This window comes from Chlorocebus sabaeus, chromosome 22, assembly GCF_047675955.1.
Source record: "Chlorocebus sabaeus isolate Y175 chromosome 22, mChlSab1.0.hap1, whole genome shotgun sequence".
Classification (NCBI taxonomy): domain Eukaryota; kingdom Metazoa; phylum Chordata; class Mammalia; order Primates; family Cercopithecidae; genus Chlorocebus; species Chlorocebus sabaeus.
In genome coordinates this window covers 64719195-64746804 of record NC_132925.1, presented here as the reverse complement: position 1 = coordinate 64746804, position 27610 = coordinate 64719195, and the positions used below count along the sequence as shown (strand labels likewise).

Genomic DNA, 27610 nt, shown 5'->3' with positions numbered 1-27610 from the left:
GGAAATTCAAAAGTATCAATTCAATACCTTGTTAACAGTTCCCATGTAATATCACTGCTTGACATGATATTTACTTGCTTTTTATCATATTTGAGCTCCAACTGAACGTTTTGAAATGTTGAAATAACATCATCATATGGATAATTACTAGATGTGCTACTTTTGCAACTGTTTTGAAGATAAATAATTAGATGTAGCGTACCACTTACTTGTTTTATTTGTCTTTGATCTTGCTCTGTAGGTCTTATAAAAAATTAAATGAAAATGCACTGTTAAAAAACCCATAGAACAGATCATAAGTTTTCAACAAATAAATATGCAGGAGAGTGCCTTTGACCTATATCCCTGAACTAGAGAAACTAATCATTGGACAATAGCATAGTACTTAAGAATGTGGGGACTTAGACCAGATTGCCTCTCCTTTTATCAATACTCCTTGTAAGATAATTTTTGTTGTACCTCCCATCAAGAGGTAGACTCTATTTCTCCATCCATTGAACCTGGACTGGCCTTGTGATTGACTTTGTCAAAAGGAAAGTTGTGACACTCTGGTCTTCCATGCTTCCTCTCATTCTTTCAGTAACCTACCCCTGCAGCCATGAGAACAAGCCTGGGCTACCTTGCTAAAGGGTGAGACATCGTGTGGAGCAAAAAAGAGCCATACTAACTGAACTATCTTAGACGGGTGAGCTCCCAGCTGACTTGGCAGTTGATCACAGAGGCATGAGGGAACCTAGCAAAAATTAGCCAAGACTGATTGAAAGAATCGTTGAGCTGAGCCCAGCCCAGATGGCCAACTGACAGAATCATGAAGTAAATAAATGGTTGTTATTTGATGCCTTTAAAATTTGTGTGGGGTGGGGGATAGTTGTTACTTAGCAAACTGGATACACTGGGTTCAACTCCCAGTTCCAACACTTATTGCATGTGTGAAGACAGGCAGTTTAATTAACCTTCCCATGACAGATTTCTCATCTATACAATGGAGATAATGTGGTGATGCTATTCTCAGATATTTCCATTTTCCACCTTTGGGTACTTAGTAGATTTCATCATCTGCCAGGCTCTGTGCAATTAGATGTGGTCATGTGACTTGCTTTGATCAATTAAATGTCAGGTGAAAGTCTTTAAAGGCACCTATGCAATATAAACTATTTCTTTCCCCTACAATTGCAGTGTTTCAGATGGGGAAGGTTTTGTCCTAAAGCAAGGAAAACATGCTTTTAGAACCCCATTTTGACCCACAATGAACCTGAAAATTTGTGGTTACTTATTACCACTGTAAATTCTAGCCTGATGATTGGTACAAAAATTAATAGTACAGTGTGACAATATATATAAACCTCTAAGCACAATGCTTGACACATCTAAAGTATTTAATGTTAAGAAATATTACTACTGCCCTCAGATTTAAAAAAAATCCTTGAGAGATAGGATGTAAAGGTTTCTTTTAAAACAATAATTATCTTCTTAATTGATATTCATGCACCATTTTAATATCATCCTACAATAAATCAGTGCTTAAAACTTTGTTTATCTGGTTACTGTAGCAAGAAAATACAGTATAATTGGAGCTTAATATTGTTTGCTTCATCTTCAATTCTGTAAACTTAATACAATATTAGTTCTTCCATTTTTAACTACAAAATAATTTAAAATTATCTTAGAGACTTGAGGATTATAATTAATATATATTTATAATATTGTCCCAGTGTTTGTTTTAGATTAGATTTTAATTTGTCACTGTCACCAGGCTGCAAGCACTTCAGAAAGATCTGGGTATGAAGGTGAATGCTTATTGCACATTTATTTAAGTATTTGAGAAGGTAAGCCATCAACAGGCTACCCCAATTTACACAATGCTCTAGCCTGCATTGCATTTAAAGCATCACTGTCAAATATCTGACTTGTGAAAAACAGGTGTGTGCTGTGAAGCTGTGTATTAATGGGTTGTGATTGCAAGGAGACAAAATTTAGTTCAGTAAGGGAAAAAATGATCTAAGTAATAAAACTCTGTGATAGTAGAGAAAAAGGTAGTTTAGATCAGCATTCTCCGCTGGGGGAAATTTTGTTTCTAGGAGGCATTTGGCAATGTTTGGAGACATTTTGATGGTCACCACTCAGTGGGAGGTTTTGCTGTCAGCATCTAGTGAGTAAACATCAGGGCTGCTACTAACACCATCCAATGCACGGGAAAGCACCACACAACACAGGATAATTGGGTCCTAATGTCATTATTTCTGTCCTTGAGAAACCCCAAGCTGGAGCCTGGGACCTGACCCTGAATATGTTTAAGTGAAAGCTGTTGGAAATGCTAGCTGGTTCTTGAATTGAGTATAAAGCCCCTTTCAATACAGGAACAACAACAATAATATGTGAATCACTGGAGGTCTGTTATGTTATAAGCAAAATCAGTTATGTCATTTCATTCTCAAAACTACACTAGAGTTCTCTAATTCTTTCATTTTATAGATTTTCATAATTACTGAGACTAGACAGAGGGTCAGAAGTTTGCAAAAAAATCATATTAGTAGGGGTTTCTGTGCATTCCCTTTGTTTTTTGGTATCTTTTTCTGACAGGACAGTCATTGTCCTCTTTCCTGATAATGCAAGAGGCACACACAGAGAACTGGTATCCAGAGAAGCTGTGGCCCAAAGGCGATATTTTCTAACATTGGCATTATTGACCTAGCACTGTAAGGCAGAGGAGAGGTGGACAAGGCTTGATGAAAGCTCTCTATAGTTTCTAGGTAACTGGTGTGGAACTGATGGGCTCATACAGCCAGTTTGTCCTGAAATGGGATGCTTAGGTCACTTTTCCATTGGCTGCGTCCTCAGATAAATACGCCTGTCCTCATGTCCTCTAAACCTACTTCTTATTTTGTGAGGTTAAGAGTGCCAGGCTCTAAACTGATCAGTTTTCTTCTCTTACTCTGTTTCTAGTTGGGTGCTACAAAACATGAAGAGAAATAAAGAGATGGAGAGTGAGATGTCATTTGGGAGGGAAGACATCAGAATTCAGCCTGAAGAAACAAAAGGAGAAAAATAAAACGATCAGTTTGACACACATATACTAAGCACATACTGTGTGCCAGTTTCTGTGTTAGGTTCTGGGGATAGGTAAGAAAAGGAATAAGATGAAGTCTTGTCCAGAGGAATGTAGCCAAATTAGTATCTTATTTGCATAGGTGGCAGACACATCATGAGACATGTTTGCTATCTCATTCAACAAATATTTAATGAGTTCCTACTGTGTGCCAAGCATAGCCCTAGGCACAGATGTATAGTCCAGAATTAGGCAGACATGGTCACTGCTATCATAAAGCTTATGCCATGTGGTAAGTAAAGTGAGAGAGGTAAATCCAGGGTGTTAGAGAAGCATATATATAAATCTTCAGTCTAGACTGGGGGTGGAGTATGAGAGGGAGTAAGATAAGGCAGGCTGTCGGGGTCAGATGTTGACCAAGAACAAATTTTGTACACTAAGAAATAACCTGGTGGAAAAAACACACACACAGACACACATGGAATCAGATTTCAGGCACAAGAAACTTGATTCAAGTTTGGATGTCTGAAATGACGTGGTGCCTATGTGGTAGCTACTATGAGTTTAGGAATTGCAAAACTCAAAAGTGGAAGTTGAAGAAAGATAGAAATGTAAAGATAGACTGGGGTGAAATGTTTGCTATGTATTAAGACAGAGAGGCTGGAAACTGTGACTCATGCCTGCAATCTCAGCATTTTGGGAGGCCAGCGCAGGAGGATCACTTGAGGCTAGGAGTTTAAGACCTGGGCAACATAGTAAGACGCTGTTTCTACAATGGCAAAATTAGCCTGGTGTGGTGGCACACATAGTCCCAGCTTCTAGAGAGTCTGACTTAGGATGATCTCTTTAACCCAGGAGGTTGAGACTACAGTGAGCCATGATTGGGTCGCTGCACTCTAGCTAGAGTGACAGAGTAAGATGCTGTCTCAAAAATAGAAAAGAAAGAAAGATAGATGGATGGAAAGGAAGGCAGGAAGGCAGAGGGAAAAGAAAAAGAGAGAAATAAGAAGGAAAAAAGAAGGAAAGAAAGAAAGAGAAAAAGAAAAGAAAGAAAAAGAAAAAGAAACAGAAAGAAAGAAGGAAGGAAGAAAGAAAGAGAAAGAAAGAGAAAGAAGAAAGAAAGAAAGAAAGAAAGAAAGAAAGAAAGAAAGAAAGAAAGAAAGAAAGAAAGAAAGAAAGAAAGAAAGAGAAAGAAAGAAAGAAAGAAAGAAAGAAAGAAAGAAAGAAAGAAAGAAAGAAAGAAAGAAAGAAAGAAAGAAAGAAAAAAAGAAAGAAAGAAAAGAAGGAAGGAAGGAAGGAAAGAAGGGAAGGAAGGAGGAAAGGAAAAAAGGAGGAAAGGAGGGAGGGAGGGGGAAAGGGAGGAAGGGAGGAAAAGATAGATGGTGATTCAGTCATGATAAAAGAAAAGATTGAGATATGGGAGTCACACTTAGGAATTCATTACTGTCGAGTCAAATAATTGAGTACTGGATTGAAACAGGGTTATTAAGAATAGAAAGAGATAGAATTTCTAGAAATATTAAGAAGGCAAAATTTGTGCCTTGTCTTGGTCATTTAGATTTGTGGTGATGGGGTGAAATTGAACTTTTCTATCTTCCTTTCCTTCTGTGGTATATCTTTCCTTTCTCTTCCCTTACTTCTCATTTCAAATTTTAAAGCAAAGTAAGTTACAAATATTATAAGAGTCAAAAGTACTCTTGTACTTCCTCCCAACCCTGCCTAGATTTGTATATATTATGCAAACATCCAAAGTAGTCTTGGGCTAGGAACTCTAATGCATAATTATTTCAAAGGAATAATAAGACAGCAAACAGTTCTTTTCATAAATAGTAATGTTCAATGTACATTGAAATTAATAAATCCACAACTGTGATATTAATTTCCATATTTGAGTTTTTTACTTTAAAAAAGTGCTTCAACAATGAGATAGTTTCATGTAGAGTATGTACAGTATATTCAATTTTAGTGAAACATAAGTCTTATGGGAAATCAGGCATGTCAGAAAATTTTCCTGTAGGTAATAGAAATAAAACTAGTCATCATTTTGAAATACACCAAATATTAACACATACAAAGAATTCCAGGAAAGGATAGATATAACAAAATGGCTAGCATACATTAACCTATTGAACATTGTCTATGAAAATTAGGTGTTTTCATGATTGATAAATTTTTAGGGTCAAGTTTGGCCCAGTTGTAGTTGAACTATTTTTGACATTTAGTAACCAGCAGCGCATTTTTGTAATTGTAAATATGTTTTAAAATATAGAATGGAAACAATTAGGGCACACAATGTTTGTTTTAAATTTCAGTGGTGATATTAAGCCTGTCATAACTAAAAACTCATTCCAGATACTACAAAGTTATATTTCTTACAAAGGCAAATTAAGAATCTGTTTAGACTTGACAAGAAAAAAAGTTGAGAAGGTCAAAATATTTTCTGGGGCTCTCTGAATTTATTGTCACTTTTCTGGTTACTTAGAATAGTTTTGAGAAAAATGCCTATAAGCACTGTAGAAAGTTGAGAAAATATATGATATATGTAGGCTTACTTTACATGCTTTCCCTCCTTAGCCTCTTACATGTACTGGATTCAATTTTTTCCTGGTGTTATTTTCCATTTGAGAATTTTTTTTTTTTTTTTTTTTGGTCATGATTATCACTATTTCAGGTCTATACATCTACAACAGATCATTTTAGTTAGAATCAATCTGATATCCTTCTGATTCCAGTAATCAGATCGTAATCATTTAGCCAGTTCCAGACATTGACTAGGGAGTGACTTAGTAACCTACTAGCAACGTTATGGTAATTTGGCTTTTGAAGTTTAAAAAAAATCTCTGTGATTAACACTTTTGTCTCATAGTAATTCATAAATCTGTTTCATCTGTTTAATATCATTCATTCATTAGACAATAGTTACTGAATGAATCGAGCATATATAATGTGTCCTTTATATACATTTTTAAAGGATTGATATGAAACAAATGTAGAAAATTTATATTATCCAAAGTTGTATTTTGGGTTTAGCCAAGGTAAAAATAAGCAGGTAATAAGTAAGAAAGTCACTTTGAGTTTCATGGGCTCAGAACTGCGCTAAGCACTGAGAAAGATCAAAAACATGTAAACCATGAACTGTTTCTTCATAGAACTTAGGATCTCTTTGTGAAACGAGACTTCACATATGTAGTAACTAGCTCACAATAGCAAATATTATTTAGATGCATCCTCACTGGAGTTTCAAGACAGAAAGCAGATTCGCATAAAAGGATTGTATCCCACTCATAACTGCTTTCGGTTTAGTTTGCACAATAGTAATATTCCTAGAGTTTCCTGACAATACTGTCTACTATTACTAGACCCATATTTTCTTATGGCAATTAGCTGGTGCAAATTGATGTATCCTTTAGAATAAGCATGTGCTACTCAGGTTACCACAGTCTCCACCACTCCCTATTGTCCTGCTGATACGTATGTTGAGCACCAGTGGCTAGTGATCATCCTTACTGTGCTGCTGCTTCTCTCATACAGTGTGTCTCCAACAAAAGTACAAGGGAATTTAAGTAATTCACAGAGCTTTGTGTTTTAGATTAAAACGAGAGCTGGTTTCTGGGGAGAAATTAAAGAATAATCCTACATGCTTAATATACAATAGTAAGATTTTATCTAAATTATGTTGCCCATTTACTCTTATGTGTCTTGTTCCTAAGGCCATTTGATTTTATAACCACTGAGGTAGAAAAAAAATCCTGGATTTTCAAGTAGTTGGAGAAATTTTATGGGCAGAATGTAAGTCAAGCATGACCTTAATGAATGAGGTAGTCAGCTATTATATAAGAATACAGATATGTCAAAGGAGATTCAACAAGTGAAAGACATGACAATGAAGCAATTAATGTGGTGTGCTTGCTGTTTGTAGAAAGACTCACCTAGCATAAGTAGATGAGTCATAAACGTAGTAGTAGCAACTTTTAATGGGCTCTCCAGGGGAGTATGAATTAAGATTAAAGAGTTTTGTAGCTCATACCACAATATGAAGTTGGAACCTGAGATTCCAGCCATTAAGAAACCACTGCCAAGAAATCATCAGTGAAGTTACCTGATGAGTATGGCACTTAGAGAAGACTATGATCTAGCAGTATCAGGATGAATTACACAGGAACCCAGATTATAATCAGGGGAACTTCATGGTCTGGAGGGTATTTGAATAATTTAGATGTGATAAGTTTAGATTTGAATAAGTGGTAGGAAATATGTACAAAATCTGCCCTTTAGGAGAAACATTTAAAGAAAGGATCAAAATGAGACAGATACAGAGACATATGCCTGGCCAATGCCTCAAGTTTCTTAGCACAAAAGAGGGGACAGAAAGCAAGCAAAAGAGATAGAGAATTATAGGGAAATAGGAAAGAAAATAAGGTTAACCTGTGTCAAGGAAGCCAAGAGAGGAGTGAATTTGAAACAAGAGAGAGGTCATCAATAGTGAGAACATATTTTAGGCAAGTCAAGAGTGAAAATGCAATCAAATATATCCTTGTGCATTTGAAGTCACACCTGTGGTCAATTTCTCCTAGAGGGTAAATAACTCTCAGGGTACTGGCTAGGTGTTCTCAGAAGTGCAATAATGCTTTCAAGTTATTGAGCTAACTCTTTCTTCATTGTTTTAGTCATGGACCGAAAGAAGCCCATTAACCTAAAAGGTTAATCTTCTTTAAGAGTCATTTTCCAGCTGCAGTATATAAAGAATATGCTAATTAAAGAAAGCACTTGTTGTATAGCACCAACAATGCAAGGCAAATTAGGCAAATGAGAGTTCATTGGAGGCTAGAATTGTCAGAGGAGATTTACTCAAAGATGCTGGATTGGAACTGGATTTTGGAAATGACACTGTGAAAGAGTAAAGTATATCCTTAGCTGTACTTGACTTTAGTTAGTGGTGAAGAAGAACAAAAGGAAAATAGAAAAATAAAGTTATCTTGTTACATATTTTTGATACTTTCTCCTGGTGTTGCTAAGATTTGATATTATCTACAAAAGTTGAGAGTGGTGTTGTTGTTTATCTGATTTCACTAGTCATGAAACTTTATCTCCCACCAGCATGTCTCCAGTCTTCTGCTTAATTTTTCAGTATGAGAAGAAAAAATTTTGTCACTTAATAGCCATCCTGTGCTTTCCAATACAGTAGTCAGTAGTCACATATGACTATTACAATTAAGATAAATTAAAACTAAATAAAATATAAAATTCGCTTTCACAGTGGCAGTAGCCACATTTCTATTATGCAGTAGCTACTTGTGGCTACTATATTGATTGTCATAGGATGATCTTAGACATACAAACATTTTCATCATTAGAGAAAGTTCTACTGAACAGCACAGAGAAACTAACAACATTCTTTAGTAGCTGCCCTGTGGTGGAGGATGTTTGATTTTGCTTGTAAGAACAAGATTGTAAGAATGAGATTGTAGGAATAATTTATGTTCTGGGATGCTAGCGAGTTTATGTAATCATTGATTTGTTTATAAATTCAATAAATATATACTGAGAGCTCACCTGCATCAGGTACTGTGTTTGACTTTGGGAAGCAGTAGTTACCTCCAACATAGATACCTTCACGTCATTTAGGGAGCTTTGCGTTTAACATTTTAACTATATTATTACTCAAACAAATGTAAAATTACAATTGTAGTATAAAATTAAGTATATGGCTCCAGGAGAAGATGGTTCTTTTCCCTAACAGGGAATTCCTTACCTATAGATGGATGTGAAATAAAAAGCTAAAGGTCAAATGGGACTGTGCTAGATAAGAAAGAATTATATAGTAGGAGGACTGAAGAGGTAGAAAGGAGACCATTTTAAACAGAAAAACAAAATGTATAAAATCTTTATAGAAAATGAGAGCAAGGCACATTGAATGGGCTGAAAGAGGGCCTTTCCCTTGTTACTTTATTTTACTCTAATCCTATAAAAGTTGGTCTCAGAAGTCCAAGTAGAGTTTAAATTAGACATCCCATTCAGTTTAGTAAGAAGTGTTTGTTTTTTAAATAAAAATTAAAACACTGGATATTATGACTTTATCTTTTCCTAGAACAACATTAAGACTGAAGTTCCAGCAGTATCTGATGGGTAAACAAGGAAACATATGTTGTTGATCCATAAATTATTTGAAGAAATGGACACTCCTTAGCAATAAAATTAATCCTTTCCTTTACTAAGGCTTTTTCTCATTGTGTTCATCTCTTTACCAACTTGGCCCAAATCAGTCTTTCTAAAAAAGATCATCCAATTTCAAGTCCTGTTAAATTACTATGATCATCAATGAGGAAATAACCCATGTGGAACACACTCTGGAATGGAAAAAGACATTTATAGTAATAATACAAAATCTGCACTGTGAAATTAGGGTATAATGTTAGAATTACTGTGTTTAACCTCCTATTCTTTGTAGTAGAAAGTCACAAAGACATAGCGTGCTACAAACCCATCTACACAGCGTTTCCATGGTTGCTCAGGCAAATAAAATGCAACTCTTGGTAAAAGAGTAAAGGTGACATTGGGACTTGTTCAAAGCAAAAGCAAAATTGTATTGCACCAGTTGCTCACAAAACATCCTTTAAAGAACAAAGGGGTTTTCAGCTGCTCAGTCATTGGGATTAAATTAACATGACACTGTAGGATCTCTTTTGGGATATGCGATGCACCCTGTATGGTGATAGAAAAACACAATTGGCACGATAAATTTTGAGGCTGCATTGAGATTCAAAGCACACAACAAAACCAAGATTTTTGTGTTGTTATTGAAGTGACTTGATATTCTACTTTAGAAGTGCTTAGTGTCAGAATTGTAATATACTCAAAAAGAATCTCAGACTTAGAAGTCACCTTGTCTTTGCCAATCCCCACCCCGTTCCACTTCTTGATTCCTTCCTAAACAGCTTCATCAAGTATTTGTGCTCTGAAAATTATTTTCCCACAATCAGTGGTGTCACTATTGGATTACTTATAAATGCATTAGTAAATCAGTAGACTACCTCTATGTGCTCTGTATTTATTACACAGGGAATGGGAAGAATATGTCTTTTGCTTTAAGCATACAATATTTTGCACAAATGCATAAATATTATATCATATTGTAGCATGTTTTCTCTCTCTCTCTCTCTCTCACACACACACACACCACTTTCCTTTAATTTTAGGTTAATTCTTCTTTTTCCCATCCTCTCTCTTTTATTGTATCAGCCATGCCAACATGAGAATCCATGACAACAATGTAGTACATATCATCCCAATTTAGTTGCATGCTGCTTTGGTTTGAATGTTTTTATCGCTAGCAAAATTCTTGTTGAAACTTAATCTCTAATTCAATAGTATTAAGAAGTAGGAACATTAGGAAGTGAATAGTTCATGAAGATTCCTCCTTTATGAATGAAATTAAAGCATTTTAATGAATGAAATTGAAGAACTTTAATTATTATTATTTTATGAATGAAATTAAAGCACTTTAAATTATTATGAATGAAATTAAAGCACTTTAAATTATTATTTTTAATTTTCTGTAAGTTATTGGGGTACAGGTGGTATTTGGTTACATCAGTAAGTTACTAAAGAGTGGTGATTTGTGAGATTTTGGTGCACCCATCACCCGAGCAGTGTACACTGCACCATATTTGTAGTCTTTTATCCCTCACCCACCCCACTCTTCCCCTCAAGTCTCCAAAGTCCATTGTATCATTCTTATGCCTTTCTGTTCTCATAGCTTAGCTCCCACATATCAATGAGAATATACGATGTTTGGTTTTCCATTCCTGAGTTACTTCTCTTAGAATAATTGTCTCCAATCTCATCCAGGTCGCTGCAAATGCTGTTAATTTATTTCTTTTTATGGCTGAGTAGTATTCCATTGCATATAAATATACCACAGGTTTTTTTTTTTTTTAATCCACTCATTGATTGATGGCATTTGGGTTGGTTCCACGATTTTACAATTGTGAATTGTGCTAATATAAACATGTGTGTGCAAGCAACTTTTTCATATAATGACTAGACTGTTGGATCAAATGGCAGTTTTATTTTCAGGTCTTTAAGGAATCTCCACACTGTTTTTCCATAGTGGCTATACTAGTTCACATTCCCACCAGCAGTTTAGAAGTGCTCCCTGATCACCACATCCATGCCAGCATCTACTATATTTTGATTTTTTGATTATGGCCATTCTCGCAGGACTATATTGCTCTTTTTTGTCTCTAGTTTCTTAAGATTAGAAGCTAAGATGATCAGTTTATATGTTTATTCTTTGCTAAAATACACATTCAATGCTATAAATGTAAACACTGCTCTTACTACCTCCCACAAATCTTGAAAAGTAGTATTGCATTTAGTTCAAAATATTTTTAATTACTCTAGAGACCCCCCTTTTTTCCCCAATGTGTTATTTAAAAGTGTATTTAATCTCCAAATATTTTAGGATTTTTTCCAGCTATCTTTCTGTTATTGGTTTCTATTTCAATTCTACTGTGTTCTGAGTGTCTTCTCTTTTTAAATTTGTTAAGATATGTTTATGAAACAGCATCTGGTCTATTGTGGTGAATGTTCCATGTTAACTTGAGCAGAATGTGCACTCTGCTGTTGTTGGATGAATTATTCTTTAGCTGTCAATTAGATCCAGTTTACTAATGATGCTGTCCTTACCTGTGTTTTGCCTGTTGGATCTATCAATTACTGATAGAGGGGTGTTGAAGTCTTCAAGTATAATAGTGAGTTTGTCTATTTCTTCTTGAAGTTCTGTCATCTTTTTGCCACACATACTTTGATGCTTTGTTGTTACGCACGCATGTATTAAGGATTATTTTGTCTTAGGAAATTGACTTCTTTATCATTATGTAATGCCACTCTTTATCACTGATAGGTTCATTGTTCTGAAGTCTGCTTTCTATAAAATTAATAGAGCTACTCTAGCTTTCTTTTGATTAGTGTTAGTATGATATACCTTTATTCATCTCTTTATTTTGGTCCCTCCGTGTCTTTATATTCAAAATGAGTTTTATATAGAAAACATATAGTGGGGTTTTGCTGTTTGTGAGGGCAGTCTGTCTTTTAATTAGAGTATTTGAGTCATTCACATTTAAGGTGTTATTTGTATAGTTGGATTAATACCATGCTTGTAACTATTTTCTATTTCTTGTACTTGCTCTTTTTTTCTTTTCTTTTTTAAAACTTCCATTCCACCTATGCCTCCTCTGGTTTTAATGGAGTATTTTTTCTGATTTTTTTCTTTATTAGCATATCAATATGCTTTTTTTCTAAAAAATGTTATTGGTTTCCCTAAAGTCTGCATTATACACTTGTAACTAATCTAAGACCACTCTAAAATAAAGCTATACTAGCCACAGGTAATCCAAGTATCTCATAACAGAGTATTCTTAATTCTTCCTTCTTGTTTTGTAGCATTGTTTCATTTATTTCACTTTTATATATCTTATAATTACCCAATGAATTTTTAATATTACTTCAAAATAAATGATTAGATCAATTTAAATAAAAAGAAAATATTTTGTTTTTTCTCTTCATTTATTTCTTCCCTGTTGTTCACCCTGTCTTTATTCAGATCTCAGTTTGTAACCTATATCATTTCCCTTCTAACTTCTTTTAACATTTCTCGCAAGGCAGATAACCTTATAACAAATTCTCCAACCTTCAGTTTTTATTTGTGGTTAAAAAAGAAGTCTTTGTTTTTCTTTCCTTTGGAAAATGATTTTGCTGAATAAAAACTTCTAAGTTGGTAGGATTTTTTTCTCTCAACTCTGAAACTTTCACTCCAGTCTCATTCTGCTTTCATTGTTTCTGACATAGCTTGTGAACTTTGAAAGACTTTCCTTGCCTTTTTAATTTTCTTCCTTTATGTAAAACAGGGAGGCTAGAGCGGGCTAGAGTTTTCTAACTGTCCTTCTCCCAGGCCTAATAAGGCTCTATCTAGTAAAGTGATTTTTTTTTAATAGAGGACAGGTTTTATTATGGAAAATGCTCTGTAAGTATTTTAAACCAATTACTTTTCCCCTGGGATTATTTCAAATGGTTACTTTTCCTTCTGCTCAAAACATAAGGAAATTTTTCTCCAATCTGTACAGTGAGAATGTGTTTTTGGAGGTGAAACATGTGAAAGTGTGGTGACCCCTTAATACTGGGCCCCCAAAATGTCCTAACTCTCAAGGTAACCTATGATTGGCCTCCATCAATTCATCACAGTGCAATTTAATTGCTCCTACTGCTTATCGACTCTAGTGACTTCTCTCTTGATAAACTGTGAGACACTGTGCCCATCTGTCTTTCTGTATTTCAGGGTGATAGTTTGCCTAGTAGCCTCAATTTTCTGATAGATTCAAGAAAAGTCATTGACTTTTAGCCTGATCAGCTTTTTTCTTGTGAGAATGATTGTCATGACTCTGAAGTCCTCTACATGTTACAGTTGAAACCAGAAGTACATACAATCTTTCAAGGATGTATGATGATTCATAGCAAACAGACTAAATGAGAGAGAGGGAGCTTTTCTTTTCAAGGCAAAATAAGGCTTTGCTTACAGCTTTGGAAGATGGAGATATTGTCTCTCACTCATACAAGGGTCGGGCATTCTTTGCTCATTACAAAAGATTTGGGTTTTTAAATTCAGAATTTATTTTTTATATTGTAATCCACTTCTTGAGTAGGTGTCACCTGGCCCTTATGTTTGCCCTGTGTGAACTGGGGTTTGGGAGGCCAGCACAAAAATGCTGATATTCTGACTTTTGCTATTGCCGTGATTAAAAAAAAAAAAAAAATCTGTCCTTTATCTCTGATTCAGTTCTTATGTATTTTGCTGGAATCTCTGAAACTTTGGTTGGCTAACTTTTTATCTTGGAAGTTAAGTAAATTGTCAGATCCTTCTCAATTCTTCACATATTATGCCAATACATTTGCAAGCATTATTGAAAGGGAAAAATGACTAAAAACTACAGTCATCCCTTGGTATCCACAGGGACTAAATTTCAGCAATCCCAACACATACCAAAATCCACATATTCAGGTCCTTCATATAAAATGGCATAGTATTTGCATATAGTGTACACACATCCCCCTGTGTGTGTGTGTGTGTGTGTTTTACTCAGCAAGTATTTATTGAGCTCCAATTATAGCTCAGGCATGTGGAATAACAACAGAAGACACATAAAAATTATATTTTGGATTACATTTTAGATAGTAGAAACCACAGTAAAATGGAAAAGATATTGTTATTCATTCTATCAGTGTTTATTAAGCCCTACTATGTGCCAGCCATTGTGATGAATGGTGGGGATTTTTGATTGAATAAGCCAGTTTTTGCTCTTAAATTACTTGCAGGCTACTGAGAGATATATAAGTAGACATAGAAATCAAATGCCAAGTGGCATAAGAGGGGTCTTTTGTTTTGTTTTGTTTTGTTTTTAGAATAGGGGCCTTTCTCATTATTGTTATTATTATTATACTTTAAGTTCTAGGATACATGTGCACAACATGCAGGTTTGTTCTTTTCAAAGTGCTGACAGTGTCACTAATTCTGCCTGGGAGAATCAGGGAGGGTTTCACAGAGGAGTCTTCCATATATTTTTAATCACTTCTAGATTAGTTGTAATATTTAATATGGTATAAATGCTATATAAATAGTTGTTATACTGTTTTGTTTCTTTATTTGTATTTTTTTGAATATTTTTGATTTGAGGTTGGTTGAATCCACAGGATGTATAACTTACTCATAGGAAATGCTAACTGTACATTCTTGTATAGCCAAACTCATTCAGGGAGAAATGAAAAAAAAAAACATAAATAAAAGAGAATTATTTTATTTAAAAATGTATCTCTCTATATATAACTATTTAAAAATTTATCATAAAAGAAACATCAGGTTTAGTTTTTTTTAGGTAACTTTTATCAAATAGTCAAGAAAGAGATAATTCCAATTTTATACAATTATTTTTTCAGAGAATCAAGATTTCCACTCTTTTAGGATGTTACGTTAGCCTCGATAAACAAAATCAATGTGACAAATAATTATAATAACAAAAAATTCTTTATGAGGAAGACACATTATCCAGAATCTAATTTTCAGCACAGATACAAAAATTGTCAATAACTGAATTCAGAAATGTATAAAGAGGGTATGCATCTTGACCAATTTAAATTTTATCCAGTAATACAAGGTTAATTTTGCATTATCTATTTCTCAAAATTTTATAATGTGAAAAGAAAAATAAGATAACTGTATCAATAGATTTTAAAAAATTGAATGAAATTTAATGACCATTTATGATTAAAATATCTTTTATATAGTGAATTTAAACAAATTCTTACTAAAGTTATCCACAAAAAACATCATTTTCAAAGAGGAAGCATAAAGCATTCACATTAAAAATCAAGATCAAGATAAAGATGCATATTACTAACATTTTCATTCACTGTAAAATGGAGGTTCTAGGCAGCACAATTGGTTAAGAAAAACAAACTAAGAAAAAACAAAATAAAATTCATATGGAACCACAAAAGCCAAATCAATCCAGAGAAAGTAGAACAGAGATGGACGTATCATATTTCCTAATTTCAAGATATATTACAAAGCTAAAGTAAACAAGATGTTATAGTACTGACATACAGACTAATGGAACAGAATCGTGATCCCAGGAACAAATCAACACACATCAGATCGTCTGATCTTCATCAAGGGATCTAAGAATATCTAATAGGGAAAGGATAGTCCCTTCAACAAACTGTGTTAGGAAAACTGGATATACACATGCAAAAGAATGAAATTAGACTCTTTATTTTACACCAGACATAAAAATCAACTCAAAATGCATTAAAGACATAAATATAAGACTGAAACTATAAACTTCATAGAAGAAAACACAAAGTCTTCATGACATTGGTCTTGGGAATAATTTCTTAGTTCTGACACCAAAAGTTCAGGCCACAAAAGCAAAAATAATCAAATGGGACTATATCATACTAAAAAGCTTATGCACAGCAAAGATGACAATCAACAGAGTGAAAAAGCAACCTATAAAATGGAAGAAAATGCTTGCAAATTGTATATCTGATTGGGGGTTAATATCCAAAATATATAAGGAAGTCCTACACAGACTATTGAGGTATTATTGGCTAATAAGCCAATTGAAAAATGGGCTAAGGACTTGAACAAATATTTATTCAAATAAGACTTACAAAGTTACATGAAATAATGCCCAGCATTACTAATGTCAGGGAAATGCACATCAAAATCACAATGAGATATCACCTCACACTTGTCAAGATGGCTATTATAAAAAAGCAACAGAAGACAAGAGTTGGAGAGGATGCAGAGAGATGAGAACCCTATTTGCTCCACTCTTGGTAAAATGTAAAATAGTGCAGCCACTATGGAAAACAGTGTGGAGTTTCCTCAAAAATTAAAAATAGAACCAAATAACCCAGCAATTCCAGTTTTAGGTATTTATCCAAAATAATTAAAATCAGCACCTCAAAGAAGACTTGGTACTCTCATACTTGTGACAGAACTATTTACAATAGCCAAGATATGAAAATAACCTAATGTCAGAAATGAATGAATTTTTTAAAAAATGTGTTGTAAACATCTGCAATGGGATATTATTCAGGCTTGAAAAAGAAGGAAATTCTGCAATAAGTGATAACATGTATGAACCTTGAGGGCATTATGCTAAGTAAAATAAGCCGGTCACAGAAAGACAAATACTGTGTGATTTAAATTTATGAAGTATTTAAACAGTCAAGTTCATAAAATCAAAGAATAGAATGGTGATTTCCAGGGGCTGGAGAAAAGGGGAAAATGGGATTTTACTAATGAAAGGGCATAAAATTTTAGTCAAGCAAGACAATAATCTCTAGTGATTTGCCATACAACATTGTACCTATGGTAAACAATACTGTCTTGTGCACATGAAAATTGGTTAGGAGAGTAGATCTGGTGTTAATTGTTCATACCACAATTTTTTAAAAATGTACTATAAAGCAAATACAAATATTAGCCAACACATTGGGACAAGGTGACTATGTATAAATACATATATATGTGTGTGTATGTAAAATACACATGATGTGTATAATAAATATACATGCAAAATGAATCATGTATTTAAAAAATTATCAGCTGGGCATAGTCACACGTGCCTGTAGTCCCCTGCCCTACTTGTAAGGCTGAGGTGGGAGGATCTTTTGAGCCCCAGAGTTCATGGCTGCAGTTAGCTCTGATCATGCAACTGCTCTCAGTCTGGGTGACAGAGTAAGACTCCATCTCTAAAAATCAATCAATAAATAAGTAAAATAAAAATAAACAAATAAAAATTCTCTGACAAATCAAAAAGGAAGAAGATTTAAAGCGTACATAACAGACAACATGAATTGCCAATAATGATTTAAATGCATGGTTGTTCTTATTAGTAATAACTGTAATGCAAATTAAAACAATAATGTTACATTTTATATCCTCAAGATTGGCAAACACATCAAAAGTTTTAAAATATTACAGTATCAGTATAGATAAAAATGACGAACAAAGAACACTCATACTCAAATTGTGTATATTCAAAATTTACTTGTCAAGCAATTTGAATTATCCAGTAAAGCAATAATGCATGCACCCTCAAAGCCAGCAATTTCATTTCTTAGCACAAACACTGAGGAATCTCTTCTGTATGTGTTCCAGAAAACATGCACAAGAACCTTCATAGATGTCCTTTTTGTAGCCTTGTTTGAGACAATCCAAAGGTACATCTGCAGTAAAATTTTCATATAAACTGTGACATATTCATGTAATGGAATACAGTATCACAATACAAATGAATAAACAGTCTACAGGCATCAACACGGATAGGTCTCACAAATTTAATTTCAATGAAAAGAAGCAAGTGGTAAAAATATACATATATCATGCTGTCTTCTATGTAAACTTCAAAAAATGTTTTGCATAAATTGCAAACCTGCCGGGCGCGGTGGCTCAAGCCTGTAATCCCAGCACTTTGGGAGGCCGAGACGGGTGGATCACGAGGTCAGGAGTTCGAGACCATCCTGGCTAACACGGTGAAACCCCGTCTCTACTAAAAAATACAAAAAACTAGCCGGGCGAGGTGGCGGGCGCCTGTAGTCCCGGCTACTCGGGAGGCTGAGGCAGGAGAATGGCGTAAAAACCCGGGAGGCGGAGCTTGCAGTGAGCTGAGATCCGGCCACTGCACTCCAGCCTGGGCGATACAGCGAGACTCCGTCTCAAAAAAAAAATAAATAAATAAAAAAATAAATTGCAAACCTAAGCAATATATTTCGGTATGTATGTTATATCAATGACCCAATAATGTATTAAAAGGAAAGAAAGTGATAGACACAAAATGTTGCAGTGTTTCTCTCTGTCATAGAAGGATAGGGTAGAGGAAAGTGAGTGAGGGAGGAGTAGAGTGGGCTTCAAAGTTGTTGATGCTTTATTTCCCTTTTTTTTTTTTTTTTTTTTTTTTGAGATGGAGTCTCGCTCTGTCGCCCAGGCTGGAGTGCAATGGCCAGATCTCGACTCACTGCGAGCTCCGCCTCCTGGGTTCACGCCATCTCCTGCCTCAGCCTCTCAACTAGCTGGGACTACAGGTGCCCGCCACCTCGCCCGGCTAGTTCTTTGCATTTTTTAGTAGAGACGGGGTTTCACCGGGTTAGCCAGGATGGTCTTGATCTCCTGACCTCGCGATCTGCCCGTCTTGGCCTCCCAAAGTGCTGGGATTACAGGCTTGAGGCACCGCGCCCGGCCTGATGCTTTACTTCTTAAAGAAGATGGTAAAGACATGGATGTGTGTTTTGGTCATTATTCTTTGAAGCACATACATTCTTTTTAATGAACAATTCATATCTTAGTAAGTAGTAAAAAAAAGCAATTTGTTAAAGAATTCCAAGAAAATTATCATTCCCGTCTTCCTTCTGACCTGTCTTTCCTCTTCTTCACCCCGAAACTTCCTTCTTTGTCAGACAACGCATTCAAATCTTTTTCAGTCAACGAAAACTTTAATCCTTTCTAAAAAAAATCTACAGTAAATATGAAGACTTTTTACATTTATTGGACTCTAATAATTTTTTTGTTATTAAATATATCTTCTTCCTCCTGGGTGGCTGCCCTTGGTCGTGGATAGTTAGGATAGGTTCCTTAGGCACTCCCTCCAGCAGGCTACAGCCTGGATGCTAGTACTTCCCAATGGACTGCAATGGATGTGGTGGACACATCAGCGCAGGAGGGGGTGACCCTTGCAGTCTCTGTGGCTGCATGTGAGCCTAGGTGACCTAGGGTTGGGTGGTAGAGGGGAAGCTATGCAGCAGCCTGCCAAATGGGACCAGAGCTAAACAGCTAGGATTTAAAGCTATAAATGGGAATAACGAGTAATGTTTACGATGAAATTGAAGTCAATAAGTCACCGCTAACCTTTTCCAGCTGTTTTCTCAGGAGAATGTCCATATTACATTTACATGCTCTCGCAACTGTGATCGCCCTTCAGTTACAAGGGCTTCAGTTCCAAGGGTTGAAAGTGGAGCATTCCCCGGTCTGAGAATAGCAAAGAGTTCATTCCTTTTAGGACATTCTTGCTGATCTTCTCTTTTCAAACTCTATGAAGATGGAATCATCCTTCCTTCAGTACTAACAGTTTTTCTGTTTTGTGGTTATTGTAATTCACAAGAACCTCTAAAATAACAAATGAAATAAGCCAGGGGCGTGGAAAAGATGACTTTTATATTGGTCTGGGATTGACTATGAGCTCTAGTATTTTCACTGGAGGGAGTTTCACTTTCAAAAGGAAAAAAAAAGTGGTCTGCCACTTGTGATAAAAGGTTCATGATAACTGGTCAAGGTGGACATACACATTTTAGAGAATGGAGGTTGTAGATGGAATTGTTGTTGATGAGAGCTGGGGAGATAGCCAACGTCACTGATGTATTTGCACGAATCACACTGGTGACTCCATTAGGAGTTCTTGGAGACCTAGAAAGTGCCACTCTTTCTTCATACTTTTTAAATGAATGACTTAATCTCATGGGAATATTGGGCAGTTGTTAAGTATTCTAGGATCTACAGTTATGGTCAGTCGGCCGTGCTTTAAAAGAAGAGGGGTTAGAGAACTAACAGGAAATGTTTCACAAGCTAGGTGATTCAGGTTTTGTGGTCTTTGCAACACTCGTGGTCATTGTGTCCCTGAATATTAATCTCTGTAGTGGGAGTTTGCCATGGACAGATAAATGTTCTTGTGTATATAACCATTGACTCTGTAATCGGAGCATTTTCCGTCTCCTGTGTGAAGGGCTTAGGCATTGCTATTGAAGAGTTGTCGCCTGGGCTCCGACGTGCCCTGGCCGGATTTTGCTGCTGAGCTTTGTTGTCTGCGTGAGCCCATAGATTAATTACCTAAATAAGGCCCTGAATATATTCAACAATTTTATAGTGACTCCAATACATGAAGGATTTTTTACAACATTAGTTTTAACTTGTTCAGCTATCCTTTTTAAGCCATGTCAAGGTATGTCTGTTGATAATGTCATTGGTATTTTGAGTGGGTTTTTATAATCATTGTGGGGATATTCTTGTTGCAAGCCTTTAAAAATGTTAGCAAGTCTGACTCTGCCTATCCTAAAAGATGAAAAAAAATTGAATAGTAACCTCTCTAATATCTAAAGTTTTTAATAATAATGAAGAAGGCTTAACCTGTGGGATTGAACAACACACTGGTGAAAATGACTCCTAAATACATGGAACTTATGGAACTCGGGCAGTGTTTTAATAAAAATCTAATTAAAAGGTTATCCCATAAAAAGTAGATGATTGTATTATCTTATTTTCATCTCATTTTTTATCCTATTACATCTGATTGGATATTGATTCTTACATGATGTTGAAAGCAAATCAAGGTCATACTTATTGATGCTATGAATACTATGAATATACGTGGTGCCATTCAGAATTCTGAAAGACAATCCCAAATGTTGGATTTCTGAAAGATAAAATCCCTCAAATCTCCTAACATCTAAAGTTCTAAACATCACGGTCCAAAAGATTAAAATCCAAATGTTGAAATTTTGAAAGTTGAATTCTGGAGAAATGATGAGTGGGTTTGGAGTTATACACAGGTAGCTTCATCATGTCAATTGCACCATGTTAGGTGGAACCATTAGTCTGATATTGTCTTATTTGGAAATTAAGTATGATGTAGGGAGATGTATACAGCTGCCAAGTTGAGGAGGGGTAAATTTGGGGACTTAATCTTAAGTGTCAACTTGACTGGATTAAGAAATATCTAGAAACTTTATACAGTATTCTTTTGGGTGTGTCTGTCTGTGAGGGTGTGTCCAGTGGAGATTAGCATGTGAGTCTGAGTGAAGTAAGTGGGAAAGATCTGCCCTCAATGTTTTGAGTGTTTCTGGGATCACAGAAGGAGAGAAAACACAGGCAAAACATACAAGAAATCTTCCCTGACAAATTATTCAATCATGTGTGACTTCTGCCCATTCATGCATAGTGCCATGCTTGCCCTCAAAAAATGCCCTTCAAGCCAGATGTGGTGGCCTGCGCCTGTAGTCCTAGCTGCTCCAGAGGCTGAGGCAGGAGAATTGCTTGGGCCCAGAAGATCAAGGCTGTACTGTGCTACAGTTGCCCCTGTGAATAGCCACTGCTCTTCATCCTCCAACCTGGGCCACATAGACAGACTCTGTCTCTAAAAGAACAAAACAAACAAATACCCTTTGTCAGAGGATTAAAAACAATTTAAAAGCTCAGGGACCTTCTGAAGCAAAGACATTTGATGATATAGAGGTTCCTCTAATGTTACAAAACAAATCAAATGGCGACCTATTCTTGGTGAGGAATTTGACTGTTGAAGAAGGTAGACTTCGCATATTTACCACTAAATCTAACTTAGAAAAGCTAGTGCATGCTGCATTCACTTTTGCTAATGGGTGGCACTTCCAAAACTGTTCCTACATTTTTTTTTTTAATCAACTATATAAGTGATATCTCTGTTGGATCCAGAAATTGTAGAACTTATCAACTTGTTTATGTATGAATGACTAGGAAAAAATGTGAAGCACTTTAAAAATGTTTGTTTGAAGAGATGGTGGACATCGCAGAGGAAAATAGATTTCAATCGAATACCCAAATCATGATGACAGATGTGAAAGTAGGGAGCCAGCTTCTAAAAGTGAGTTTTGAACCAACCATCAGTAATTATGCTGGCTTCTTTAGGTAAATGTGATTTTAATTCATTTAAACTTCCCAGAATTTCATCAGCTGGAAGAAATGCCAATGCAGAAAAATAATGCATTGTTACACTGAAGTATTCACTGTTGTCATATTGTGTGGCCAATCCACTAATTCAAATTTTCCAACAAACGCATTGGACTGGATGGAAAAAAAAAACTTTATTGGTAACAACTTTTATGAACTACCTCCATATAACTGCCCATAATATATTTCTGTAATACACATTCTCATATTTCAAATTTTTTATTTTTTTCCCCACTATTTTAAAATCATTATTTTCTGTAGTTTGCAAAGTTTTGTATTTTGTCTTCAAATAATTTCTAATACTAGGAGAACAAATTGTGTAAAGACTTTTAGAGAGTTCTAATTTATCCCATGCATTTTTTTTTTTTTTTTTTTTTGTCAATTTGACTCTATAAAGGGAATTATCTTAACGTTTACTTTGTGTGCAAGCATTGTGTGTGTGTGTAAAAATATTGAAGGTTCCTCAATAAATGAAGAGATGTCCTTTTGTAATTCCGCATTTGTGAAAGACAGAATTTCTTGAGATCTCAGCTCTTTGGGTGATTGCATATGCAGCGGTGGCCCATTATGTTTCTTGATCGATCTCATCAAAAGACAATGACAGTATTTCAGATGACCACAGTTATAAAGCTAGGAGCACACAATTACCAACCACAGTGATATGTATTTATACCTTCTGCCTTTTGATCCATTTCTTTATGAATATGGTTTGACTACTCATAACTGTCATACCCATGGGACTGTCATTAGTATACCTGAGTGTTTATGCCAGCAAAAATACGCATATTATTATTGCCTTTTTATGTGTCAAGTGGCCTATGACATATTCTGCTGTGTCTTTAAATGTCTCTCAAATAAATCTCCTTTGAAAAATTAAAATAAATGGCTTTGAAAGAATTTTTAAAATTATTTCTTTTCAGAATTATATTTTCAGAATTTTGATCATTTGGAATTGTGATTTTCGGGATTTTAGAACTTAGGGATTTTTATCCTTCAGGATTTCAACATTGGAGATTGTATCTTTCAGGATTATGGATTATGGCCCAAACTCAAATATTTCCTGACAAGTTCTGGCCTGAAGTAGTTTTCACATATGCAATATTTCATTCATTGAACTTCTTTGGCTTTATTTTTTCAACAAGTATTAGATTTTCCTGCTGCCAAATCCACAGATTCACTTCTCAGTGATATCCTGACAAACTTTCTATCCCTGAAAATGTGTGCTCAATTCCTTATAGAACCACAATGTCATTATCATACCTAAGAAAGTTAATAACAATGTCTGGGCATTTTAAAATATTACTGAAAACACTGATCAGCCACAATGACAGGATAAAAGAGAAACAAATCTGCCAAAACAGTTGTAAATACACTTTGCCTCACAATTACTAGATAATAGTTTTATGTTGAATAATTTTTGTTACTTAAATGTCACCGTTTTCCTGTCAAGTTTCTATTTGCACAAGAAGAAAATTTCTTTTTCCCTTTGGAAATTAAAATCTATTTGTCTCAATTGGCTATCAGACTGTGTGTTGTGGAGACAGGTGTGGGGTACTGGAGTGAGGAGAGAATGAAAATGCCACTGGACATGAGGATATGCCAATTAGGATGATGAACAAGGTTTTTCTTAAATGCTAGTTAGATATACTATTTTTATGTGGATCTTTTAACAATTGAAATTATGTCAACGAAAAATAGGATACAATTTTCTTTCACGTCGTATTTCATGTTTTGTCTTTTGCCATTTACATGTTGAAGGTCATAGACATGGTAAAGAGTATTAAATGAAAATTAAAAGTATTTTTCTGCAGATCATTTAGGCTAATGAAAATGCTGCTTGGATTACTTTTGGAAGCACTGATCAATTGAAATTTGAAGTACTTTATTACATCGTGATTTACAGTGCATTCTTTCTACAACCATTATTGCTCATGGTTATTTACTTTGCAGGTGATAATGTTCTTGGATGAAAGATGTTTGATTATAATTCGAATACCTCTTCTTTCAAATTTATATGCCAATCAAAATGCTTTATTAGTACAGGGTGTTATGTGAATCAGTACTTCTTTCTGATTATTTTCAAATTTCAGTAATTTTTTTTACATAAATGCTTTTGAATAAATAATATCCATATTTTAAAATCTTATAAATATTTTTATAATACCTTTGGTTAATTTTTATATACCTGTGAAGCATTTTCAACAAACTAATGTGAAATTGAAACATTTTTTAAAACTTTTAAAATGACTTTTTTTCTAAGTTAATGTCAATTTTAGACATCAGGCTCAAATAATTCACAAACTTTCTTTGCATAATAAATTTATTTTGATCTTAATTCCTTTTCAAGTCTCAGGGCATGTCTCACAATGCTTTTTAAAGTAACTTAATTGATTTTCTAGACTATTTTAGAAGTGCCCTTTAATTTTGTGAAACAGGTCTTTCAGTATGGTACCTTCTTCATTAGAACACCAATCATCACATAAAATGTCACCTTTCTTCCCCCTAAGTGCAATCTTGAATTACAATGATTGCTTTGTGGCTGCTGCAGTTTAAATACTTGCTGCTTCTACCAACAATTCCACGACCCTTGTAGAGAGCAGAGAATTGATTTTACCACTACATTTTCAGCGTGTTCTCAATTGCAAGTGATTGTTCCTTTCATAGATAATATTTAATGTTATGATTCTATTATTGAATTACTAATTGGTTGCTAATTGATTATTCTTCATCTTCCTGCCAATTCACCTCTCCCAATGTTAAGAGTCTTGCTTATTCTGGACTTTGGGAAAGTTTAGTTGAGATGTACAATATCATTTTTCTCAAAACTCAAACGCTAATTCTAAGAAAGTCTTAAAAGTAGATCATTGCACTTGGTTTAATTCCTGAACATCTAGATATTCAATGTATATTCTTTAGAAGACACAATTAATGCTAAATGTAAGACATTTCATAATGTAGCTTTTATCAGTTATCAAAAGTATCCAATCTTTTCTAAGGCATTTTTTAAAGAAAACCCAGTGAATCAGAATTTCCAAAAAGAGCATCAGTAAACCAGGTATATTGCTTCTCTTAAAATAAACTGCATGGATGTTTGAGTACTTAAATAAATTCTGACTTCTGGTCAGCAGGGCACAAAAATGTTGTGCTTCAGTCATGTCCTGAAGATCAAATATGAAATAAAACACATTTTGAGAAGACAGCTTGCAACAAAATATAAATAAAGTAGAACAAACCTTTCACTGGTGTAAAAACCAATGCAGTCACTACTTGAGCAAACATTGGGCAAAAGACAGGTTTGTTCTATTTGAGGAAATTGGCCTAATGCCTCAGCTAGCAGAACAAGTCACTAAGGAATTGAATATTGCCTTTGGCTGACATATCAAGCATTAAATAAAAAAAGAAACCGCTTAATCAACTTTAGCCGAACACTTCTCTAGACACTAAAAAATTTCATCTATTAACTCTGCTCTTCTTGAACACCTTAAAGATATTTCCTGAGAGAAAGCTGCATCCTAGGCTGAGGCTGAGTGCTTCAATATGGATCTGAGAGAGTTGATATGCATGCAAAAACCTCAAATGTTTCCTTATCTTTAGGGCCTTCTACCATCCTGTTTCAGTTGCTTCTCCTTAAATCAATCAATTTTACATATTCATGGGATGGACTATATTCTATATATGTCATCTTGGGTATTCCCACAACACTGTCACTATGCTGCTAGTATTGTTTCAAATATACATGAACTTCCATCTATGTTATGTACAAGTAAAAAGCATGAGTGCTTTGAAGCAGTGGGAACGCCAAATCTGAAACCATCGCATGGCCTGAATTGTGTGTGCTTGAAGTTCAAGTTTGAAGTCCCAAAGTGGCCATCAAATCAACACCCAATTTTTGTTAGTGCAGTAATCAACCTCAACGAGAATGTCACAAATCAATGCTGTAAGTCAGAAATAATCAAACTCCAAATTCCTGGTACTCCAATGTTATGCAATTGATTTTCCCATATATTTTGTTTGCTTTCCTTTTTTAAACTCTATCTTTGCATGTAGCATAATTTCATTGAGCAAAGATCTTTGCTACTAAGAACTTTACCTAATGTTTAGGGCTAATGGGAAATTAGGGTGGAAAGTGCCAAGGAATATGCACCCAAATTTGCACATATCCCTTTTCTTAGAGTAGAAATGGTAGCATTATTAGAGCTTAGTTCTTGGGCACATACAGGGTAGATGAAGGTCCTCAGGTAATAATTTCTAATTTAACCACTCAATGTTCTTACGTGGACTCACCCCCTCACATATCCTTTCTGGTATCATTAAAAAAGTTTTCTTCATGCTTTACTCTATATATTTGTTTCCAATGGATGTTGTAACAAATTACCACAATCTTAGTGACTTAAAATGACATACATTTATTCTTTCATAGCTCTAAAGGTCAAATGTCTAGAATCACTTTTACTGGGCTTAGGGGAGTATATTAGTTCGTTCTCATGCTTCTATAGAGAAATACCTGAGACCGGGTAATTTATAAAGAAAAGAGGTTTAATTGACTCAGTTCTGCATGGCTTGGGAGGCCTCAGGAAGCTTACAATCGTAGCGGAAGGCACCTTTTCACAGGGTGGGAGGACAGAGAATGAGAGATGATTAGTGACATTGAGCATTGTTTAGATACTTGCAACCATTTGTATGTCTACTTTGGGGAATGTTCGCTCAAATCTACAGCCAATTTTTAAATTAGATCATTAGTTTTCTGTTATTCAGTTGTAGGAGTTAAAAAAAATACTTTGGAGACCAACCCTTTACCAGATATGTAGTTTACAAATATTTTCTTCCATTTAATATGTTACCTTTTCACTCTGTTGATTCTCTTCTTTGCTGTGTAGTAGGATTTTAGTTTGATATAATCTCATTTGTCTACTTTTGCTTTTGTTGCCTGAGCTATGAATATCATATTCATGGAATTGTTGCCAAGATTAATGTCATGAAGTTTTTTCTGTGTGTTTATTTTGATACGTTGTACAGTTTCAGATGTTACATTTATGTCATTAACTTATTTTGAAATAATTTTTGTGTATGGTATGAGAACATAGTACAACTCTTTTGCATGTTGACTTCCAGGTATTTTTGCATTTATATATTCCCAACACCATTTCTTAAAGAAATAATCTTTCCCCATTATGTATTATTGGCATTCTTATTGAAGATCAGTTGAGTCTATATGCATTAATTTGTTTCTGGGCTATTTTGTTTCAATGGTT

General features: G+C 34.9%; 1 pseudogene; it reads left to right on the top strand.

Moving 5' to 3' along the window:
* The first annotated feature begins 19296 nt into the window (after nucleotides 1–19296).
* Nucleotides 19297–20823, top strand: LOC103227918 (magnesium transporter NIPA2 pseudogene; annotated as a pseudogene).
* Nucleotides 20824–27610: the final 6787 nt, after the last annotated feature.